Raw genomic sequence first — 11,345 nt, forward strand, 5'->3', positions numbered from 1 at the left:
ATGGCCTCATTTGGGGCCCAGAGGTACTTTCACAACAGTGTGGCCAACCTGCAGCCATGGGCCCAGGGCTGGGGGCAGAAGGACTGGCACAGGTCCTGGAAGCACCTTGGACCTGGGCGGTTAATTTTAATGTGTGCCTGGATATTTGGTTAAATGCCATTCTGGGCTATCTGTGAGGGTGTTTCTGGCAAGATCAACACTTGTATCATTGGACTAAGTAAAACAAATTGCCCTCCCCATGTGGGTGGCCTCGTCCAAGCCATCGAGGGCATAATAGGACCCAAGGCTGAGGGAGGGAGAATTCACTCTCCTCCACCTGCCTTCGGCTCAGACATTGGTCTTCTGTTGCCTTTAGATTTGGGCTCAGACTGGAACTCACACCGTGCGCTCTCCTGGTTCTCCTGGTTTCTCCCTTGGGATGAAATTGGAACCCTAGCGTGGGCTCTCCTGGCCTCCATCTCACCATCTGCAGATCCTGGCACTTCTCAGCCTCCATGACCACATGAGCCAATTCCTTATAATAATTCTCTATGTATAGAAATCTCTTTTATATAATATGAATCAATCTCTCTTCATGTATGTGGAATTTATCATAAGTAATTATGTATGGATATGGAATTTATTATAAAGAACTAATACCTGTTCGCCATTGCTTCTGTTTCTCTGGAGAACTCAGAAAATTTGGGGCCATTTGGATGGAAGCTTCCAAGGTTCTAGAAACTGGAGCATTGTCCAGAAGGAAGGCGTATAGGATTTGAGAACATGCCACCCCAAAATATGCCTTTTTGGCATACGAACTATTTTGAGCTGATTATTTTGAGAAGCAACAGACCCAGGAGAAGCTCTGAATACAGGGTAAAATTTGCCCTTTGGTAAGGGAAATTTCCATCCCAAAGGACATCTCCATTGGTCAGTGTGCCTCCTCTGCACCAGGGAGAGAAGGGTGGTTTACCAATCTGCAAACCTTGCTCTCTGTGGGCCTTTTCCTGGCACCTCCACATACCCAGCCTTCTGCTGGTACCTTGCCTTTGTTCAGGGGACAATGGTATTTAAGCCTGAGTTCCCAGCCACCTCTATAAGACTCATCTCCCCAGGGATTTTCCATGTGTGCATGAGGTTGCTGTGTCATTAAGCTTCCATCTCTCCAGGGTCCATTCCAACTGAGAAAGGTAGAGAGATTATTATTTGTCATTCCCTACAGACTCCAAGTAGGCATGTGGACTTGGCTTTTGGATTCCTTGACCCCAAGCTAGAGGAAGCTTGGGGTCAAGGAATAGCTAGAGGAAGCTCATTGGGGGCTGTCAGAGTGAAAGCCAGTCACTGTCTTGGGTGACTTTATAATCTCATGTCTGGGACAAAGGAGACGAAAAGCTTCCACTTCACACCTGGCTCCAAGAAACACATTTTACAAAGATTTTATAGCTTCCAACCTTATAGTACCATCCAGCCTTCCCCTAACTCTGCCACCTCCCTCATTGCGGTAACCACCACGGTAACGCACTTCCTCAGGGAACAGAGCCCAGGAGGTAGGAGGGAAGGCTGTGGGTTTGGCTTTGCCTGGGGCCTGGTCCTCTTATCTTCTGTGTGGATGCACCACGTCCACCTCAGACCCAGTGGAGTCCAGCCTGATCTGCCTTCCTAATAGCTAATGGCCATAGGCCAATGTGCCACTTCATAGTGACATATAGCAAGCTCTCCGTGTCTAAGTGGTAGTGCCCAGCCGTTAGGATTTTGGAATCAGTGATGTTGATTTTCAGTTAATTTGGGGACAATGTTTCCCATTAAAAGGTGCCAGCTGAACCGCAACAGCATAGGAACAGCCTCACATCAGTGTGAATGGAATGTCTTTAAGTTGAATCAACTTAGCTTTGAGAAAAGCTCGTTACATTTTCTTCCTGTTTCTCTTTGTGCCTTAGGCCAGGGGAAACTTGATTCTTTTCCCATTTTTTCCACATAGACCAATATTTGGAAACTACAACTTTAAAGCATGTAATGGGGGAAAAATTAAAAAGTCATTATGTGAACACAAAGGCGTGCCCATCCGCGGACGGGTGGGGGGGTCTGCAGAGAAGGGAAGGGGATTCCAGGCCCACCCCCTTCCAGCAGAGCTTCTTCCAGTGCTGTTGACGCTGGGTGTCGGAACTCGGCCCAACCCCGGCTGCCCTCCTTGGAGTCCCAGACCCGTCTTCCTAGGTAGCATCTAGACTGCACCTTCTCTGCAGTGACAGGGTTGGGTTTGGGTTCGGGTCTTTTCTTCCCCCCTCCCAGGCCAGACTAGGGGATGCTCCTCTCACCTCTCTGACCACTGCAGGCTGGTCCTGCCATGTGCCATCTCCCTCCTGCGTGGCCCTCACTTCCCTGACCTGGATGTTTGCAGCTTAGCTTGTGAGCCTCCCCAGACACTGCAGGTCCTCCCTGTACCTGCTACTCAGCCACTTCCAGCCATTCCAGGTATGTCCAGTGGAGAAGCGCTAATACTTAATGTCACACACTGTCATGGTGCATCAGCTTCTGTCCTCCAGAGGAGCCTGCTGCCCCCAAGTGTGGTGGAGATATCTAGTCCAGGCCCCAACTCCCTTCTCCCTTAGGAAGACTGGGGCCAAGGCTGGCCGTGGACTTGCTCTTAGACAAGACCAAGTGTAGCTTCAGATTGTACATGATGTGGGGTGCATGCAGAGAGCCCTGCTGCCTCTACAGCACTGGCCGGGCTCTGTCTATGAGCATGATAGTCCCAGGGCAATGTGGGGATTTTATGTGTCTCTTTGTGAAATAGATTAATATTCAGCACAAAATTCTCTTCCTTTTGAAAACTGCCCTCTTCCCTACCACCCATCAGTCACACCAGCCCTGGCCCCAATGGCTTTGGCCTGTCCTCAAGACTGGCCCCTGTGATTTGCAAATTAAACCAAATTCTGTCCTTCAGGACAGATGCAATCGGTGCTCTATCTTGCCTTCTGCTGCTACTGTTGGACGAGGTTCTCCAGTTCACTTTTCTGAGTATTGAGGGAGTTTCTAAATGGTGTGCCCTTCCCTCCCCGAAACAAGCAAGCCTCCAAATGTAAGCTCTCCCAGTGAGAGTGCAAGACAGTGACCAATTGGCATGGCTTAGCCCTGAGAGTCCCGCGTCTGTGACCCCTGGGTCTTGGGCAGACCTGGATGATTAGTGGCCTAAGGAGAAGAGGTTACTGCTGAATCACCAAATATGAGAGCCAGGAGGTCCCCCAGTCCTGGATCCAAAGATTTCCAAGTGCTTTCGAGCAGCACCACCCTTTGGCAAATGGAAATCTGTATAAAAAGCATTGAATGGATCTGACCAGAGCTGCCAGGGGCAGAAGGTGAGGGCCTGTGGGAGGAGTGGGCACCTGCCTCACTAGGACTTCTTGATGCCACCTGACCCCCACCCGACCCCTATCCAACCCCCAGGACGGGGCAGCTCTAGTTTACCCCAAACCAAAGCTCCTGCAAAGGACTTTGATCAATGATGAAAACAGATGAGAAGCTGCAGGACCCCCCAGGGGGAGTGAGGCACCTCCCCAAATTGGTGACTTTAGGGCTCAAACTAGTCATTTTCCAAAGTGCCACTGAGATGTGCAGCCACAGCTGTGGCAGAGCCTCCTTCTCCCTCCCACGCTCTTGCTTCATGAATCCAGAGAGATCTCAGGGCCCCAAGCCCAGTCTCAGAGCCCCCATCACAGGTGGACACTGCCCACCCCTGGCCTTGCTGCCCCAGAGCCACCAGCCCTGAGTGGTAGCAAGGACGTCAGCACCTGGAGTCCTGGCACTGTTCTCCAAGGGCTGTCCCTAGAGGACAGAGTCTATAGCCAGGGTCCAGGGTGGGGCTCGCTCTGCTCGGCACTCTGTCTGCAGCGCAGGGAGAATCACACCCACTGGGCCTGGTCAGTAAGGGAGGCTGCTGGCCCCCTAACTAGGGATTCTGACCTTCAGGGCTGGGTTTGAACAGATGGAAGAAAATGCAGGGAAGTAGCTATGGTCCCCAAGGCTACACTTGGCCCTGCACCCTGCGTCCCTGAGATTCACCTCGGCCTTCTGGAAAGGCCCAGGGACTTGCAAGGTCTGTTCACACCTGGTACTCAGGTTTCATCATCTCATGAAATGTGGCCTCAGCACGGTGGAGGGCTGATCTCCTTCCCCATCAGGAGAGGCCAGGCTCCCAGCTTACCCTGAGTCTGGAAACTTCCATGCTTACAAACCTGTACTTTGCTCCTGGCCATCCCTGCAGAGCTCTGGAAAGGAAACACACGGCCACCAAACCCTCTGCCCTGAAGGTGGCCTGGGATGGGAGGGCTCATCAGCAAGAGCAGGTTTCCATGGAAACATGAATCCAGAGCTGGAAGGACCTCTCAGTCTGCTCTGAGCCACCCGCCCATCTCCACCTGGAGGCCAGTCCTCCCCACCAGGCCAGGCCAGGCCAGGCTGATGGTGGCTCACGGCACAAGGACTCGGTGACATGATACTTTTGTCCCTCACTCTAACCAACCAGACAGACAGGAACTCTGTCAGAGGACGGATCAGAGTCCCAAATAAAGCTGCCGCCCAAGGTCTGCCGGCTGGCTCCCGGGGCAGGGAAGGAGGGCAGGTCTGACTCCCCAGGTCAGAGGGCGCCTGCAGCAGCCTCTGCTCTGGTCTCCACCCTCCCCAGGAAGCAGCACCCTCACCAAACCACTGTCACTGCTCAGAGAGGGCCGCATTCCCCTTCGACCCCAACCTGGGCCTCCATGACCAGCCCCGCCCCCACTGTCCCCGCAAGGCCCCGCCTTTGGCCCCCTGTGAGCATACATCCCTCTCAGGGGCCGCATTTTGACACTGATCCCCCTTGTGCTTGGGCTGGGAGACAGCTTCTGGTCTGCTCAAGGACCTCAGGTCGTCAATGCCTGCGCTTTCCACACCTGGGCTGCGTCACTCTTGCTTGGCTGCTTGTCACTCAAACCGCCAGCCACCAGAGCCCTTTCCTTTTCAAATCTGAAGGGAACCCCTGTGGGTGACAAAACCAGGGTCACCCATTACCTCAGCAGAATAGGGGCTCTCGGTTCCCCATCTAGTGAGGGACTTGAGCAGGGGAGGGAGGAGTCGGACTGTGTGCCCTCCCCTTGTTCCACACCAGGGTCAGCGTTAGGTGGTCTCCCCCTAACACCCCCACTCCCACCCTGCCAGTCCTGCTTTCCTTCCAAGGGGCAAGTCTTCAGAGCCTGCCTGCTGTGAGCATGCCTCCGAGTACAGGGGTCTTCCTCCTGCGCTGCCACCCCCAGGGCATCAGTTGTTTGCCCAGAATTTCCAGAAATTCTGGAAAGTTGAGTCAGCAAGAGAGAGGAGAAAGCTGGGAGGACCGGGACTGGGCCCTGCAGGCACCAGTGACCTGGGGCAAGAGTCTCCCTCCCCAGCCCGCTCCCCACTCTGCTAAACAGACAAACCAAATCACCTCCAGCTCCACTGCCCAGCCATCTTTTTGTAATTAATATATCAGCTGATTTATGCATCAGAGGAAACCAAACAGAATGAGGAGGATGAAAACCAAAAGGGTTTGGGTTGGAATTCATACAATGCACACGCCCTAGGATGGGGCCAGGATGAAAAGCCTCTTAAAATATGAACACACAAAGCAGGGACCCAGCTCTGCTGCTGAAGCAGAGAGGAGCCTGAGCTGCTCCCAGGGCCTATGTTGGAAAGAATGACCTGCTGGGCTGGGCTGGGGTGACCAGGCTGCAGGGATCCTCAGGAGCCAACCTGGCCCTGGGGATTAAGCCCAACAAAGGAGCCTTGTGCAGTCGGAGCTCAGTTTCTTTGTGCTGTGACCCATAGGAAGGCCCTTGTGTCTGCCTCTGGACATCCATTCCTTCTACCCCATCCACGCCCAGCCATCCCCTGGCTAAGTGTCCACTGCGTGTTCTCATCCAAGGTCACCAAGGAGGGCAGCAAGGGAGACTTTCTGGCTCCTGGGAGCTCTCAGTGAACTTGCATACCTCTGGGGGATTCTGGAATGATCCAGACCTGGGTATAATTTCAGACCTGTGTAACTTTGTCAGAGTCTGGAACAGAAACTCAACCTCTAAGTATTTGCAAGAAACAGCAGGAAAACTCAGCCCTCCCTCCTTCCACAGCACACAGGGAATGAGAGGTCCATACTGAGAATCTCTTTAAATAAAATACAGCAGAACACACTGGCTAGAGTGGCCAGCAGGCCCAGGAGGCTCCGGTTGTCACTCTGTGCTCACTTGTGATTGGGGTAGCCAGCTCTCTCCACCAGCCCCACCAGCTCAGCACCTTGAGGTCCACTGGAAATCCCTAGGGGGAAAGAAAGTTTTCCATAGTTTGAGAAAACTGTGTATATCTGTCTCTCTCTTGCAGATCTTGTGTGTCAGGCTGTCTAGGCATTTCTCAAATGTTAGCTCATTGTCCCATTTTACAGATGAGGAACTAAGGCCCAGATGAGAATCTAAGGCACAGATGTGAAAAGAAGGCACGGAGAGATGAGGTCACATGGCTACCACACAACAGAGTTGGGAGCTCAGGTAGTCTGTCTTGGAAAGACCAGGTCCAGGCAGAAGGGGGCCAGCAGGACTGGCTGGAGGCTTTCAGGCCTGGGGCTGGTTCAGAGCCACAGACACTGTAGGGAGCCATGTGAGGGGTCCCAATGGGCAGTACAGAGAGGAAGGGTACCAGCTTGTCACAAGACCCCTGCCCAAACCCCCAGGACACAGCTCAGCAGGTCCAGTTCCCACAGGAGGGGAAGGGGAATCAAGCTCGGGCCGGGAGCCTAAGATCTGTCTTTGGTGGGGAGGAAACTGAGTCCTGGCTAGGCCAGCAGGGAGCAGGGCTTTGAAAGAAGCCCAGCCTCACATCCCTAGGATCTTCTGGAAGGAAAGGGAGCTGCTGCAGCACATTCCCGGGTCCAGGCTGCCCTCTGCAGGCCTGAGGGGGACCTGAGGCTACTCAGCCTCTGGTGGTCTGGTCTTCGGGGGCGTTCTCAGATGACTCCAAGTTCCATGCTTATAAAAGGGGAGTGGCAGTTTGGAAAGTCAGTAACCCAGTGTTCTGTGGATTTTTATTGTCCCTTCTGACCCCTCGTTTAAATCAAGAACTTTTAGTTTCTGCTAGTTGAATGAAATATGTGAGTGGCATATTTTTGGTCACTGCTAGGGGCAGGGAGAGGAATGTCTGGGCAGAGGGTGGAAGGACTGCACTCCAGGTCACATGACCCCAGTATATTGGGGTCCATTCAAGTTCACATGGACACTGGATCTGCATGGGAGTTAGATGCCCTTGACCAGAGCTGGCAGAGCCTTCACATCCAGGAACTTTGATGTGGGGCAGGGCTCAGGCTACAGAGGCAGAAGCTGGAGCTGACAGTCCAGACCCCAGGACCTGGAAGGCTTGACTCAGTTTCCATCCTGCTGGGAGCACAGTCTCCTGCTGGTTTAACTGAGATGTCTCCCTCTATTAACTTCAAAGCTATTTCACAGTCACTATGAAACATACTCTGCTCTCATAGGGCAGTCAGAGGATCTGAGTCCAGCTGATCTGCATCTGCTACTGACTCCCAACTCCACCAATCAGATCCCAGACTGACTTCCGATCCGCTGCTGGAATTTGAGCAATGGTGGCAGTAAGAACAAGGTTGCTTTCCCTTGTCCAGGACCCTAGACTCACCCCCACCATGGGCTAAAATCTGAGCAAGATTGAATTTCCAAACCACAGCCTAGAGGAAATTATTTTTCTTTAACTGGACTTTGGAGTCCAGCCCCCATTCAACTAATGGCTACAATTCCCTCTCATCCCTATTGGGCACACCTTGGAGACTCCAAATCTCTTCTCGTCTTTAGAGGCACTGTGTCCTTCCATGGTTTGTCCACTCCTCAGGATTAAGGATGCTGACCTGCTACAGATGCCTCTTGTGTCTCCCCACAGGCCAGACTTTCCCAAGCATGAAGCTAAAAGAGAAATGTCACTCTCATCTGCTGCCCTGACCTACACCTTTGGTGTGGAGCCTCTTCCCACAGCCAAGATTCAAACTTTAAAGTGAAGTTCAAATTGAGTGCTTTAAGCCACAGGCAGCTGTGGCTACTCTGCAGGCCAGCACAGGTGGGGACATACCCATTATCTTAAGAAGTCCAGCTGGACAGCCCTGCTGCAGGCTGGCTCAGGGAACAAGAGGTGCTGTCCATCTCCCCATACCTATTCCAACCCCAGTACCTTCCTGGCAGGCAGGGGATTCTCTCTGAAGTGTAACTCAGCTCAGATCACACCTGTCTTCAACTCTCCCTTGGCCTGTTTTGGTGACCAGAAAAACTCAGCTTCCTTAGGACCCCATGATCAGCCAACATTCAGCCAATATCTTTTGAACACAAATCAGGACCCAGAAAATGTGAGCAGAAGTCCCAACCAGGGAGCCTAGAGCCCAGATCTCTGCCTCTGAGGAGCTGTGTGTGGTTGGTGGCGTGGGGACCCTGATAACTAAATGAATCTAGAGAAGGCAGCAGAGGAGGGCAAGGGGATTGGGAATGCTCAGGGAGGGGAACGGGTGGCCTCACTGCCTGGTGACAGGCAAGACCTTCATGGAGGCCTTGGCTGGCAGCCTGGGTATTTGAGGAGTCATGGGGCCAGGAAGAAGGCCAGGGAGAGAGGGTAGGCCATTCAGGCTTTGAAGGGCCACCAGAAGGACTTGGACTTTCGTCTGAGCCGGTGAGGGTCATGGTAGGCTCTGGCAAAGTGTAACCCCATTCATGTTTGCAAGGCTCCCTTGGGCAGCTGGCAGGGCAGGGACTGCTACAGAGGCCCATGGCCTGGTCATCAGAGAAGGGCAATGGCCCTGTGGATTTTCATCACAGCAGTGGAGGTAAGAGGGGGTCAGTGGATCCCAGAGGGATGGGGTGGAGTGGGAGGGGAACAGAGTCCAGGCTGGCTCTGTGCTGGGCCTGAGCCTGAGTGGGGAGAGGCAGCCCGAGGCAGGAGAGTGGTGGGCCTACAGTGGGTGCCAGATGCAATGCCCAGCACTCCCTAGATGGCCAGCTCAGAGCAAACAGGCAGACGCTAGAGCCCACGGTGCTGCCTGGCACCTGCCCTGGAGTTCTGGCCACATAGTGCCACATAGGTAGGCCTGCTGGTCCCCTCTCTCCCTTCCGCATCCTTCAATCTGGAGCTCACACCTTCTTTCCCCCAGAAACGCCCAAGCAGCCCCTGCCCCAGCTCCTGTCTTATGCCCAGTGCCCTCAGCACCCCGGAAAAGACCTTGGCCACTTATATGCTGCTGTCCAGCATCTGCAAGATGGGCATCCCCAGTGCTGGACAGGGCCTGACCTTCAGGCAATCAGGATCTATCCTGGCCTCCTTTGGTCCCCTAGGCATTCCACACAGGTGACCATGTGGTGCCTGACAGGGAGGCCAGGGACCCACACAACCCTGGGGAAGAGGAGTCCCCTTTCTTCACCCACAGGACCCAGCCCACACAAGACTACCACACACATCCACACATGACACACTGTCACAAACACAACTCCACACAGCAACATGGCTTGCACACTTTCACACTCGCACAGGACACGCCACACTCCACACTCACAGGCTGGGCCCTCTTCCTTCCCTCCGCCCTGCCCACTCCTGCAGGAGGCCTGGAGCCCGCCCGGTGCTCCCGACGTGCCCTGGCAGAGCGCAGCATGGGAAGTACTGATGGCGAGTTTGGTTTATTTGGGAACGGCTTTGAAACTTCTCTCTTGAGCAAGGAAACAGCAAAGTTCTCTGCCTCTCCCCCAACTCTCCCCCTGCAGCTCTCGACTGCAGCAAAACTGAGAAATGCAGATGTGCGTCACAGCAAGAGCAGAAAGGGTCATGAACTTGTCACCCAGCCTGCCTCCCTGGAGCCCGAGGGAGGAGAAGAGGAGGCATCCTGCAGGAGGCTCTGTGCTCTGGGCCACGCCAGGACCCCTGTCTACCCAGCGTCCCCCAAGCCTGCTGCCTCTGGGGCTGACTGCATGGGGTGCAGGCCTCCTCCTCTCCTCAGCTGGAGGGAATGGTCAGTTTATTTGTATGCTAATTTAAAAAAAAACTAATAAGTGCCCTCTGATTCCCAGCCAGGAAGCAGTACCTTAGAGGTGGGGTCACTGTGCCCATCCCCCCACCCCCCACAGGACACACTGGAGCCACCCTGCTGAGGACCAGGCCTTAAAGAACCCAACTAGCCTTCACAAGTCGGGCGTCCACACGCCCAAGCCAGCAGTTGTGCAGTTCTCCACCATCTGCAGCAACTGAGGAGGTGCCTGCTCACAGACACACCACTTGCTGCCGTTCTGTATTACTAGAAGGTTCCAAAAAGTTCTCCTCCCTCTGAATACACTCAGAGCCAGATAGACTTAAGTCCAGGTGTGAGGAGGAGAGGTGGCGGGCAACAGGACAGGGAGCGCTCACTCTCTCCTGCAGGCCACCTAACCAGGGGCACCTGCCAGACCTCTGCAGTGGCCCATGGTCCTGGCATCCAGAATCCACAGCTCAGGCAACTGGTCCTCAGCAGAGGCAGGACAGGAGGGGTGGCCACGGCTCCCATATGTGGCCTGCAACTGGGTGACCCTGACTGAGGCTCTGTGGTCCCCCTAAGGCCAACCCATCCTCCAGGGTGGAAGCAGTCAACTACTGTATTAGTCCTCAGACGGTGTGACTCCTCAGGGGAGGATCCCTTCACTCTTTCCTTCTCTGGAGATTCCAAGACCTTTTATCTTGTTCACTCTTTGTGTGTCTGTATTTGGATTTGGCATGCTCTGCTGGGGCAGGAATTAGCTTTGGATCCTTATAAGACCAGAGTTGCTTATAAATTCCTAATTTGGGAGCAGCACTGCTCCAATTCGGCAGCTGGCACCAGCCCACCCAGCTCCTGGAAAGGCGAGATTCTGCAGAGTCTGGGGACAAGGAGGCCTGGCACCCTCCTCCTTCGCTCCTTCCAGTATGTCTCATCTCTCATGGGTGCTTTTTGTTTCCTGTGTTCTTGGCCCTTTGCTGTGCTCCTGTGGAGTCACAGCCCCAGTCCTCTGAGCTCTGCTGTTCCCTGTCCTTCTTCCACCCCTCACCAGAGGCCATTTCCTGACCTTGTGGGCTCACCTGAGTCGGGGAGGGATGTGCTCTTGAAGTTAAAAACTAGGAATTTCCCTCCTTTATTTGTGGCTCCCGCAGGGGGCAATGTGGTCTCCTAACTCACAACTCAAAGGGCTCTGCAGAGTTAGGAGCCCATCACCCATTTCCCCATCCAGTGCTGGGCTGGGTGCAGCCAGGCTGCCTGGGGCCGTCGCTGGCTCGCATGTCCTCTCTGCCTGGGAATAGACTGGACACATCACGCCTGCTCCCCA

This window comes from Callospermophilus lateralis (genome assembly GCF_048772815.1).
Source record: "Callospermophilus lateralis isolate mCalLat2 chromosome 11 unlocalized genomic scaffold, mCalLat2.hap1 SUPER_11_unloc_1, whole genome shotgun sequence".
In the NCBI taxonomy this organism is placed as follows: Eukaryota; Metazoa; Chordata; class Mammalia; order Rodentia; family Sciuridae; genus Callospermophilus; species Callospermophilus lateralis.